Source organism: Rhinolophus hipposideros (genome assembly GCF_964194185.1).
Source record: "Rhinolophus hipposideros genome assembly, chromosome: 4".
NCBI classification, from domain to species: domain Eukaryota; kingdom Metazoa; phylum Chordata; class Mammalia; order Chiroptera; family Rhinolophidae; genus Rhinolophus; species Rhinolophus hipposideros.
In genome coordinates, this window is record NC_138050.1 from 13,645,274 (window position 1) to 13,658,280 (window position 13,007).

Consider the following 13,007-nt stretch of genomic DNA (forward strand, 5'->3'; position numbering starts at 1 on the left):
TCTAGAGTAGTTCTCAAACTGCTCTCCATCAGCATCGCCTGGGAACTTATTAGAAATGGAAATTTGGGGGATCTGCCCCACATCTAATGAATCAGAAACTCTGGGGATGGGCCCCAGCAAACTTTTAACAAGCCATCCAGGTGATTCTGACACAGACTAAAGTTTGAATATTACTGATCTAAATTAAATATCTACTCAAAAGCACTGGCAAAATGAAGTTGCCCCTACATCCTAGTGAATGAGGTACTTAAACAAAAATCTTTACAACAACCTTGGAAGGTAGGCAGGGAAAATACCATGAACTCTTATTTTATGTATGAAGAAACGGTTCCATAAATGAGGGAGCCAGGGCCTCACGTTGCACTCCAGAAGCAGCAGTAGCTCTGGTCTCCGGACTCAGTGCCAAGATAGTCTATACTTCCTACTACGCCCCTCTGATAAATCCAGTTCCACGAATTTTAGCCAGCGGTCTCCCCGGGGTGACTCTTTTTACAGTTTTGAGTGTGGTCAAGCCCTACTTATACATCAATTATCAATCAAATCACTGTTTTTTCAAGTGAAAATTCCTATCCGGCCAGGACTTCATGATCGAAATAACAGCTAATATGTAGAGACTTCATGATCGAAATAACAGCTAATATGTAGAGCACAAGTTCATTAAAATTACTTTAGGACTTCGGTTTATGTTTGAGAACTGGATGCAGAGACACTGAATGTACCCTTAGGTCACTGTGGACGAAATCAGTGAACAAAACTTTAGCAAACCAAAAGCAGTGTTAAGGGGCGAATTTAGAGAAAGAAGAAGGAAGAGTTGAAGCCGGTTAGTCAGCACTTTACGGAGATGCACTTCAGTCTAGTCCCTCTCCACCAGGAACACCTTTGGCTTTTGTTTCCTCCCCAGAAAACCTGTACTTTGTCAGCCTTCTCCAGAAGTCTGTGATACGTGAGAGCTGAATTCGAACCCTGGGGAAATAAGCATTTGGGGAAGCCAAACATTGTCTTGAAAACTGGCAAGGGTGAAGACAATTCTGGAGTAATGCATAACAGGAAAATGACTTCCTAACTGCTTCTAAACTCTTTTCATACAATTCTTTTCTGGCATGCAGGGGTTATGCTCTATATTCATACAACAAAACAAACCACAAAAAATTGTAAATGCACTTCTGTGCCCAGAATTTGTATTGGATTAAACGCTCATCCCCTAAATTTTAACTACTGACTTGCCGATTTACATACGGTAGAATAGGTCATCTATATTTACATATGTCAGTTTTAATATACTTTAAGGAGGTGATTATCAACCTTTGCTGCACATTTGAATAAAATGAGAAGTTTTTAACAGTTGAACACCCAGGCTGCGCCCCAGGCTAATTGAATCAGAGTTTCTGGGGGTGGGCCCCAGGCATTAGGCTTTTATGGACTCCCTATGTAATTCCATTGTACAGCCAAGGTCTGGAGCCACTGCTCAAAGCTAATATTTACTTTTCTTTATCCCTGTGATTACAATTATAAAAAAAAAGGAATTTAATCTAGAAAGAAAACTTTGCCCTATAAAGAATGAAAAGAAGCTGAGTGGTAATTATATTACTTTCAGCCCTCACCAGATAAATGCCTGTGTTAAATCTGACTTCTTTAGTCAATATCTCCCTCAGTATTTCATTCCCCAGCACCTTGCTAGAATTTAGTCTAAAAAGAAAAGAAAAATTTCAGAAATCTTTCTGTAAGATGCATCTCTCAGCATAGGAGGAAGGACACTGGTCAGTTCTACCTTAAGAAGAAAAGTAAGTTGGTTAATCCAGCTGGAAGGGTTTCATAGGTCGGCTTTAATCATCCCTGAGAGTACTGGTCAGTCAATAGGGAAAAAAAACCCGGACTCTCATCCCTCCTCTACCTGAAGACCAGCACCATGTTTCGACAATACTGGAGGTCATGCACAACAGACTGGGAGGAGGAGAGGATGGGGGCGACGTCATTGGAAGCAGAGAGACTTAAAGGAGATTCTATGAGCTCCTTCTGCTCTTATACTGGGGACAGAAATTGAAGGGTGGGGTGGCAAGTCCCTCCACTCCCTTGCTGAGACACTAACAGGTGGCAGAACATCTAAAGGGTGGGTCAGTAATGCCATAGATGCTATGCTGGCTGCTGTGTCCGTGGAGAACCAGTGCTGGATCTTGGTCCAGGGCAGCAGAGCTGCCCACCCTCTGGGACCACATGGGCTTGGACACAGTCCAGTGAGGAGTGAAAGAGGCTCTTTCCTAGAAGCTGAAGCCCTCTGTCTACCTAGACATAAAGGAAGGGGGTCTCCATTATGACTGAGATGGAATTTCATGGTAACCTGGTAGGATGAGGGGTTGAAGAAGATAATCTTGATTTAGGATTTTAAAAGAATGTGACATTTTTACTCTCAAAGTTATAGAGGAAATTCACACCCACTATCCTGGTATTTCACAGACTGACCTAGTCTCAAAAGCCAAGGGCTGAATTTAGAACACATCTAAATTCTAGTTCCAAGATTAAATCACTGATATAAGGAGAATGGACTTCTCAACAGCTAGCACTGCCCACTTTCAGAGACAATGCCAAACTTTTCAAGATAGGCTTAAGACACAGATTCATCACCAAAAGCCCAGGAATACCGCATGCCCTTGACAGACATAGTTTCACTTTCACCTTTCACATTTTCTCCGGGAAACAGAACGCAAAGCTAAGCAGGGAATGTGTAGGTAACCTGACGCTTCCTCTCTAAGTAGCTTTCACTTACTTATCCAATAGACTTTTACTGCGTGTCTCCTAAAGGTCTGGTCCTGGGGGATAGAACACTGAGGGCTACCCTGACTAAAGAAGTGAAATTTAACACAGACATCATGTCTGCTCCCTCTTTAATTCCCACCCAATGACACCTAAAGACAAAATGCAAGGGCAAAAAGAACTGGAGCTGAGCAACAGTTATGAAAATGCAGAAGATAAAAAGCAAGTGAAGGATAAGTAGCTGACATTTTAGACCAGAGATACGTAGTTGAAATCTACACTAGCAGAAGCATGTGATTTGCCCAACACAAACCAGAACAGGTCAGGAATTAGCGGCACCAGTCACCTTTAAAAGGATGAGTAAAAGTGAGACTAAAAACAGCAAGACTGGTTAAATGAGTATTTAAAAAACAGCCTGGCCAAAGATTAAAGATTTACTCTCTGGAGAGTATGACTAGACTATTCTGGGCTGAGGACACATACAGCTGAGTGACCATGTGGTGAGTGACCATAATGAAAACAGAAATTGGGTGAAAGTATACAGAATGGTGAGACCCTCTCCCAGGTCACATCCCATAGGCCTCCTAGACCACTGACAGCCAGCTCCATGTCCCCCAGTCAGGAGAATGGAAGATAGTTCTGGGGGGAGGATCTGACCAGGCCAAGGGAGGATTGGGGGTCCCCAGGTAAACAGGCCAGGCAGATAATCCTGGAGTCAACAGGGTACAAATCCTGACCTTGTATTTAAGACTTCCACCAACAGCTGGATAGGCTCAGTCTTAAATGTGACCAGCCAGCCAAGGATTGCTAGATATCTGAGGTTTAACGCAAAAAACAATACTAGAGGGAAGAAGGTACTCAGAAGAAATAGGAGCAATGCAAGAAGAACATAATTTTAAAAAGAAAACTTGTGATTAATATCCTCAATGACATAAGAGATTACAACAGTGAAATAAGAACAGAAAGAAACATTCAGAGAACTAAAAAGAAATTATAAATAAATAAATGAAGACAGAGCTTTTAAAAATTAAAATGATAGTAGGAATGAAAAGCTGACATTAGGGATAGAAAATATAATTATGAAACTTTCCAAGAAATAGGGCAATATCAAGAGAAGGAAGCTAGGAAAAAAGGATAAAAACAAGAGTCCATCCAAATAATCAAAGTTCCAGAAGTGAGGAACAGAATGAACAAAATCAAAGTAATATCCCACAAGAATATGAATTTCCAGATTATTTGTCACTCACAGTGGATTAAGATAGATCCAATCCAAGACATAGCATTGAGAAATTTCAAAATATTGGGCTCAAAGAAAAAACTCCAATGGCTTCCAGAAAAATAAAAAAGAACAGGAAACGTACAAAAAATGGGAATCATACTGAAATCAGATTTCTCAACAAGAACACTGGGAGCTGGAAGACAGTGATGCATGCCTTCAAAAATTAAGGAGAAAATATTTCCATCCAGTATTCTATACCTTGCAAAACTTGAATCAAGTGATGGTCTACAATATTGTATTACCATGTGCCCTTTCTCAGGAAACAAAGAACATAGTCCTCCAAAATAATGGAAAAGACGGAAAAAAAAAGAGGTGGGCAGTAAAGAACAGGTAATCCAGGAAACAGTTTGGAACAGGATAAAGGGAACCCCCAGAGTACTTGTAAGGGAGGGGCCAGAGCCAGGACAGCCTAGCGAGAAACCAGTCCTGTCTGGAATTGGACAAGAGAAGGCAAGTCTTCAGGAAGATGAAGTTGAAAAATAGGATTAACTATTTTGGGAAGATGAAGGCAGGAGAAGTAGTTTGAGGGGAGAAGAGCCAAACCCTTATCTCCCAGAGAGGAAAGTCAATAAGAGAAAACATAAAATGTAAAAATCAAGAAATAGAAGTGTAGGCATATTACTTAGAGATTTAAGAGTAACTACAAAAAAAGGAACAGCTAAGGGATCAAATTGTTTGCCTGCTAAGGTAGAAGGAGGTGGAAAGGGTAGGCTGAGACTGGAATGAACAGGGAATCAAGGATAAGGGCCTAGAAACTTTCTATTTCTTTCTTCACAATAAGCATTGAAGAAATATTTGATTTTTAAAAGAATGCATGTGTAAAACTTATGCAAATTGAAATGAATTTCTTTTGAAATTATTTTGAAAAATTTTTTGAAATTTTTTTTGAAATTATTTTCAAATATTTTTTGAATTCCTTTTGAAATTTTTTAAATGATACTGTGAATGCCCTCAGATGAAACCTAGTTAACAGAGAGAGAAGCACATAACCCCCACAGAACAGTGTGATAACTGCCAGGATAGAGGCACCTACGGGGAGTTATGGGTGGGTGCCCAGGTCTAAACACCAATCAGGGTTCCCAGAACCAGTTCCTGGAGGCAGTGATACTGAGCTGAGTTTTGAAGGATGAGTCGGAGCTTGCTGGATTTAAAGGGAGGGAAGGAAATATGAAGCAAAGAAATGTCAAACGTGAAATCACAGAAAAAGAGAAACAGCAGGGCACGTTCGGGGAGCTCATGAAGGGCACACACATGTGGACGCGTAGCAGGAGACCCGCCAGAGCGGCCAGATGATCAAGAGAGTGTGGATTAAGATAAGGAGTTTGCTCGATATTCAATGATGGGTTCTAAGCAGAGAATGACATGAGTAGAATGACAGCAGTGTGAAAGATGAATTGAAATGGGACCTGGGGAGGGTGGGGGAGGGAGACAACTAACTGGGAGACTATCACACTAACCCTGCAAGAAGAATAAAGCAGTGGCAGCTGTGACAGAAAGGACAAAACGGATTGCCGTCCCTGAGAGACAGTGTGGAGGGCTGAAAATGAGAGGGAGGAAACTAACAATTCCTAGATGACTTCTGACTTAGGTAAACCAGAGGACAGAGGTGCCCTTCATCAGGACAGGGAGTACAGGATGAGGACCAGAGAGGGAGGCAATACGAGTCCAAAAGTCTGAGTTTGAATTGCCTGTAGGACGTCCAAATGGAGATACCCATTTCCCAATTAGGCCCCTGGATTTGTTGCTCAGCAGAGGGATGTGCTACATTCAGCACGGCACAGGTGGCAGCCAAATGCATCCACGTGAGAGAAGTTACCCAGAGGAAGAGAACGGGGAGAAAATACAAAGGCTGTAGAAGGATCCCTGGGGAACAGTGGCCCTTAGTGAGTAAGCAAAGGAACACAAGTTGCAGAAAGATAATGCATGATTCGTATACATCCAAATCTGTGAATCTCTCAGGAAATTATGATCTTATTGTCCTAAATAGTTCTCTGCTATTCTCCAGAACCCATGGTTTCACTGACCTCAGGCAGTTTAAGAACGGAAAATGAGAAGAAAAAAAAACCAAAAAAAACCTTTTCCCCTGTTGGCTGTCTAAGATTGTCATGCAGGGTCTCTGCTCCCGCTCCCCGCACAAGAACGCAGGATATGGCAAGGTCAAAAAGGAACCCCAACAGAGCCATAGATAGGGGAGTCATACCACTATAGTCCATTGGTGGCTGGGTTGGAAACACAGGAAGCAGGAGCCACAAGATCTGAAATCTCTCGGCCGCTTCTCTGACAACCAACAACCGACCAACCAACCCCTTGCTAACTGCAACCCGCGCTTGCCAGCCACCATTCGCTGCTAGCATAGCCACGGCAGTTATATTAGTGGCCAATGGCTCACTGGTTACAGCTGACGGCCAACTAGCCACAGTTGATGGCCATTTACTACCCAAGCCAGCCCTTTCCACATGAAGCCAAGAGCCTGGAAACTGCACTCCTAGCTCTGTCCCCAAACTCTAACCCTCCAGGGTCTCGCCTCACAATCTACGCGACAAGCATCTTCCGCAAGGGACCCTGTGCGAGGACCCTGGAGGTGAATGCAATATCCTGGACATAGCCAGGCTCTCTGGGCACAGCCAGGGTTTCTCAGGGCACCACCAGTCCTTCTGGGCACAGCCAGACTTCCGAGGCACAACCAGAGTTTCTCAGGGCACCACCAGTCTTTCTGGGCACAGCCAGTCTTCCTGGGCACAGTCAGGGTTTCTCAGGGTACAGTGCTGGAACAATAATGGCTCACAGTCAAGTTGCTTACATATTCTCCATGGCAGCCAGTCAAGACCCAGGATGTAAACATCCGCCAGTTCCACTGCATGGTGGTACGTTCCCAAGCAAACAGTCAAGTGGTCCATCAAATTAGGGATGGAAGGCAATTCCCTGTAGTCCACAGTCATTCACCAGGGCTGTGCGCTGGCTCTACAACCTGTGCCCTCTCCACAGGGCGAGGGCTCCAAGTCCTCCCCAACCTGGGGGTGAGGGACGACTTTGACCTCACCAGCATCTCCCACGGAGGATTCAGCAAGCGTTTCCTCTGGAAGTCCTGCATCCAGGCTGCCTCAGCAAGCACTTCCCAGCCCACAGGGCCACAATGACCTTTGCTTTCTCCGGCCTATGTTTGTTGGCGAACCATCCACATCTTCCCACCTCTCCACAGGGGTCCGGCTCTCCAGCAGCTGCTCCTCCTGGTCTTCCTGAGACTGAGTGTTCATACGCACAAACTGCTCCACTGCCCTTCGGGGAGCTTTGACCAGCACCATACCCTGCTCGCTGCGCCATGTGTCGTGCAGGGTCTCTGCTCCCACTCCCCGCACAAGAATGCAGGGTATGACGAGGTGTTGTGCAAGGTGGCCTGCGGGGTCCCAGCTTCTGCTCCCCAAATAAGAACGCAGGAGATGTTGAGGCCAAAAAGGAACACCCACGGAGCCACAGACAGGGGAGTCACAGCACTGTAGTCTCGCTGGCGGCTGGGTTGGAGACACAGGAAGCAGGAGACACAGGAAGCAGGAGACACAGGAAGCAGGAGCCACACGATCCGCAACCCGCCATCCACTTGTCTCTGCCAACCATCCTCACTTGCTAACTGCAATCCACCTCTCTGCAATCCGCAATCCACACTCAGCCCTTGTCAGCCACCATCTTCTTGCCAGCCCCATTTTCTGCTAGCGTAGCCACAGCAGTTATATTAGTGGCCAATGGCTCACTGGTTACAGCTGACGGCCAACTAGCCACAGCTGATGGCCATCCAGTCACAGCTGATGGCCATTTACTACCCAAGCCACCACCTTTCCACATGAGGCCGAGAGCCTGGAAACTGCACTCCTGGCTCTGTCCCCACAAAGATACATACAGAAAAGAAAAAGTTTAAAATGACTCCCAGATGTATGGGCAACAGAACAGATACGAGCATAGAAAATTCAGGAAAAGGAGCAATTTGTGGAGAAGACTGTGAGCTCCACTTTTGACAAAAACCAGCAGTGGTCAAGGGCAGAACTGTAAAGACAGCTTACCTGTATCACATTTTGCAATGACCATGACAGGTAAAGATCACAAAATAGAATCTCCTAACGCGTCTTCCTTTCATGACCAGTATCCGACGTGTGGCGAGTGAACTCTGCCTTTCCATGTTTAGAAAACTTTAAATTCCCTACCAGCAGGTAAGTCGTCAAGCAATTAATCCTACCAATGTCTGCATGTGGGCTAATTGGGTTTGTTGCCTTTTGAAATAATTCTAAAGGTTTTTACTAAAATAGATTAGACTGGGCAATCAATTGACCTGACATGTGAGCACTATTTGGCCTTTCAGCCATTCCTTGGACACTTCTCTCTTACAGAGTATAGTCTGACAGAAGTCTTAGAAAATTCCACTCCTGCCTCAGACATCTCTGTCTAGCTGTCTAGCGGTGGCTCCGTGGTACACGGAATGATCCCGTGGCATTTAACAGAGCAATCAGAAACAGCCAACAAACATGCACTAAATATGGTGGATGGCTGTCAGTAAGAAAAATATGCAACATGCCCCACCCAAAAGTTAGATGGTGCACTACTTTCAGGTGAGAAGCTAAAGCAGTAACCTCAAGGGCAAGCACGAGGAACTCTTGTGTTCTAACCCTCATTTAACTGGCACGTGGTATAACCTGGCGTAGATCATTCTTCCTAGTTCAGAAACCAGAATTCTTCCAAAATAAGGATTATAATAATATTGACCCTGTTCATAGGAAGTTTGTTAGGATTAATTTAGAAATAATTATAAAATACTTTGAAAATGTTGTATTAGATCAGAATACTTAACTGCAGGCAACATATCTTTGCGGTTACAAAGGAGTTTGAAATTTCTTTGACTGATCATTATTGCCATAGGAAGATAATGGAATACAAATAAATTAACCAATATGAAAGTCACGTCTAATGAGTAAATTTGTATTAATAAATTACATTGCTCACATAGCCACACAAATCAAAAAAAATTCCAGGTCACATGCCCAATTCAATTTTTAAAAAGATATCTGATGGTTTTCATTGAGTAAATGAGCATCAATTTTAGAAATCCGGGTGTAAGTATACCGTATCAGACAGAGTTCTGGCAGAAAATAGAATCCAACTCCTCAGGTGGTTCAATGAGCTTTCAGAAAAATGTGGGCCAGGATAAGAAACTGACAAAGATGGAGACACCCCTGAAAACTAGCCACAGAAAAAGTGGTTACCACCCTTAGACTTAGGGGGGCAAAAAACAGTGAGACATTTCAGGAGCCCAGGGGGAACGAAGCTGTGGAAGAGCCTGCAGGAAGGGGTGCAGTGGAGGCACTCAGATGTTCAATACCGAGAAGGGCCCAGGAAGGCACAGCCCAACCTCTCTCCCATCACTTATTCACAGTCTAGTCAATACTGCTCTTCGATTTTAAAACCTCTGCTGATTCCGATCACCAAGCCATAGTACTGCTGCCTTTGCACAGCAATCAATAGGTCATATTGTTACACAGTTGTTGCAGAATTAGGTATGTTTGGGAACGAAACACAAGTTTAAGTTAGTGACATAACTGGGCTAACTTTGAGAAGCAAATATGTTAGTATGAAACATCAGTACCAAGTCCTACTCATTAGACTCGGGAACACAAAATAGTTATTCTAAAAAGGAAACTCTAGTTATTGAATTGAGATATTCCCTGTTACACACCCATAATCTCCCACCGCCTACTGGTGCTTCCCACTGGTTGAAACCAAACAGATTCCAGAGGGTCAGGAGATGCAGTTCATAAGGTCAGCCTCCCAGGACATGGAGGAGGGTTGAGAAGGGCACACAGTGGATTTCAGAGCCATAAATGGAGAACAACCAGCATAAATATAACCCCCAGAATTCTGAATACACCCTGTCAGCCCATCTGTAAAAATAAGGTTTGTGTCTTCCTTTTAACTTATTCATGAGTCACTGAAATATCCACTCTACATTATTATTTTCCTAGAAGTAATTACTATTATATTTCAAATTTATTCCAATCTTGCACAAATGGGACACTAGTCCTCATTGCTTGCTCCAAGTTGCTGGATTTCCAGGCCATTGCAGATAGAATAACTTAAAGCCATAACTTTAAGCGCATAACTTAAAACCAATTCCAGCATTTCCCCCACCTTCAACTGGGGTAAGCATTCAACTCAACAAATGTCTGCAAGCACTTACATTGAGTCAGGTACCCTCAACACTAGTGACATAAGACAGTCTCTTTGTTCTTAAGGCATCCACATTTCAGTGCCCGCTTAAATGCCCAGGTAGTCAACACATGCTCTTTCTTGATCACCTACTATGTGCTGGGCCCTGTGCTCTGGAAGAAGTGCATATTTCATATCCCAGATGTTTATATACCAAGCCTTTCCTGGGTTCCAACCTCTGTCATGTCCCAGGTGAATGACTTCATCCTTCTGTGTCTCCGTAAAGTGACTTAGCTCCAGGGTGCCTGGGAGGATTCAATGCATTAATATGCGTGAGGCTAGCTGGAACACGGTAAGCATTCGATTCATACTAGGTATGATTATTTTCAGAGGCTATGGTTGGGTAACTCTTATGAAACACCTTGCCTTTTCACAAAGGCCCCAGCCTTGTATTTGTATTTCAGAGTCCACAGGGTTATCCCGTCTTAACAGGATAACAGCACAGCCTGATCTCTCACACTGTAAATCAGAAATGATGTCTGGGTTAGAGCAACACTGATAACAGCCACGTATGACATGCCGGACCTTGTGCAAAACATCCTCTGTCGCCTTGACTTCCAAGGTCAGCCAAGGAGGGAAATACTGTTATAACCCCACTTGCTAGATGTGGAAGTGGAGGTTCCACGTGACTATATGTAACCTTTTCCAAGGCTTATATGTGGAAGAGGTAGAATCACCCAGTTTGAGTCTTTTTTGTTTATTTGTTTTTATAATTTGATTATTTCCCGTATGCTTGACAAACCTTGGCAGTTTGACCATAATCAGATGCAGAAAATATCGGAATCAAATAAAATCAAAGAAACCAAAAAAAACCTCTGTAGCTTACTTATCTTTCCACCAGTTTCTGAATATAATATTTGTACATCCTGTATTTTCATGGTAGGGGCTTTTAGATATACTTTCTTTTTAAAAAGTCTGGTTTTTATTCTTCTCTTAATACTCATGCTTGCACTCTTTAATCATCAGAGCTGGAAGTTAATTTCTTCTATAACTTTTTTTTTGGTCCTTTCATCATTTTTTTTTTTTTACCCAACCTCCTACCCCTATGCCCTTTGGCAACCATCAGCTTGTTCTTTTTATTTATAGGTCTTTTTCTATTTCGTTTTGTTTATTGATTTGTTTTGTTTTGTTTAGATTCAACATAGAAGTGAAATCATACTGTATTTGTCCTTTTCTGTTTGACTTATTTCACTTAGTATAATACCCTCTAGGTCCATCCATGTTATCACAAATGTCAAGATTTCATTCATTTTTTTATGGCTGATATATACATGTAATCCTATAATATTCCATTACAATATTTATATACTTGAAGATGTCTATTATTTAGGTCCTCTGCTCATTTTTTATTGGATTTTTGTGGGCGAGGAGGTAGAGGATTGGTGTTAAGTTGTATGAGTTCCTTATGCACTTTGGATATTAACCCCTTATTGAAACAAATGTTTCCAAACTCATTCTATGAAGCTAGCATTACCCTGGCACCAAGACCAGACAAAGACATTACCCAAAAAAAGAAAATTATAGGTCAATATCCTTGATGAACATGAACTTAGTAAAGTTTCAGGATACAGAATCAATGTACAGTAATCTGTTGCTTTTCTATACACCAATGATGAATGATCAGAAGGAGAAATTAAGAAAACAATCCCATTTACAATTGTATTGATAAGCATAAAATCCCTAGGAATAAATTTAACCAAAGAGTTGAATAACCTGTACTCTGAAAAGTGTAAGCCATCGAAGTATATACAAATAAATGGAAAGATATACCTTGCTTATGGATTGTAAAGATTAATGTCATTAAAATATCCTTACTGCCTGAAGTAATATATAGACTCAATGCAATTCCTATTAAAATACCAATGGCATTCTTCTCAGAATTAAAACAACTAATCCTAAAATTTATGTGGAACCACAAATGACCCTGAATAGCTAAAGAAATCTTGAGAAACAACTAAGCAGGAGATATCATGCTCCCTGATATAAAACTATACTACAGAGCTACAATAATCAAAACAGTATGGTACTGGCATAAAAACAGATATATAGATTAATGGAATAGAATAGAGAGCCCAGAAATAAATCCTTACTTAATATGATCAATTAGCCTACATTATTCTTATGGCAATGCAAATTAGCAAAAGACTATATAAGGGCTTGGGTTTAGGCATGGACTTGCCTGTAAGTAATAAAAAAAACCAATTCCAGTGACTTAAATGAGCAGGATTCACCCATGAGAAGTTTGGAGAGGGTAGGCTGCTGGCATTGTCAGCACTCTGAGACATCACAACCAGAAATAACTATCTTCTAGGCTTTTATCTCATGAATTTCACCTCAAGGCTGCAAGACAGTTGCTGCAACTCCAGACATCACGCATTTGCGGGGAAATAGCATTTGCCACCCCAAAATATGCCTTTTGGTATGTTCATTATGTATTTTAAGCTGGTTATTTTTAAGAAACAAGAACCTCAGAAAGAACCTTTGAGCCTCCACCCCACCCCATCCTCCTTGGCTGCCTAAAGGAATTCAGATAGAAAAATCTGCTTAAAGAAAGGGAGCTATCATTTTAGCATAATATAAGCTAAATGTGGCAGACAGGGAGAAACCAAGCAAAATCTGTTTCCCATTGTTCTGTGTCCCGTTGTTTCTAGATGGCCCCTGGCAAGGATTTGTTTATCAAATGTTTGCTCTTTTTCATCTACCTGTGAATTGCCTAGTTTCCCTCTGAAGTTCC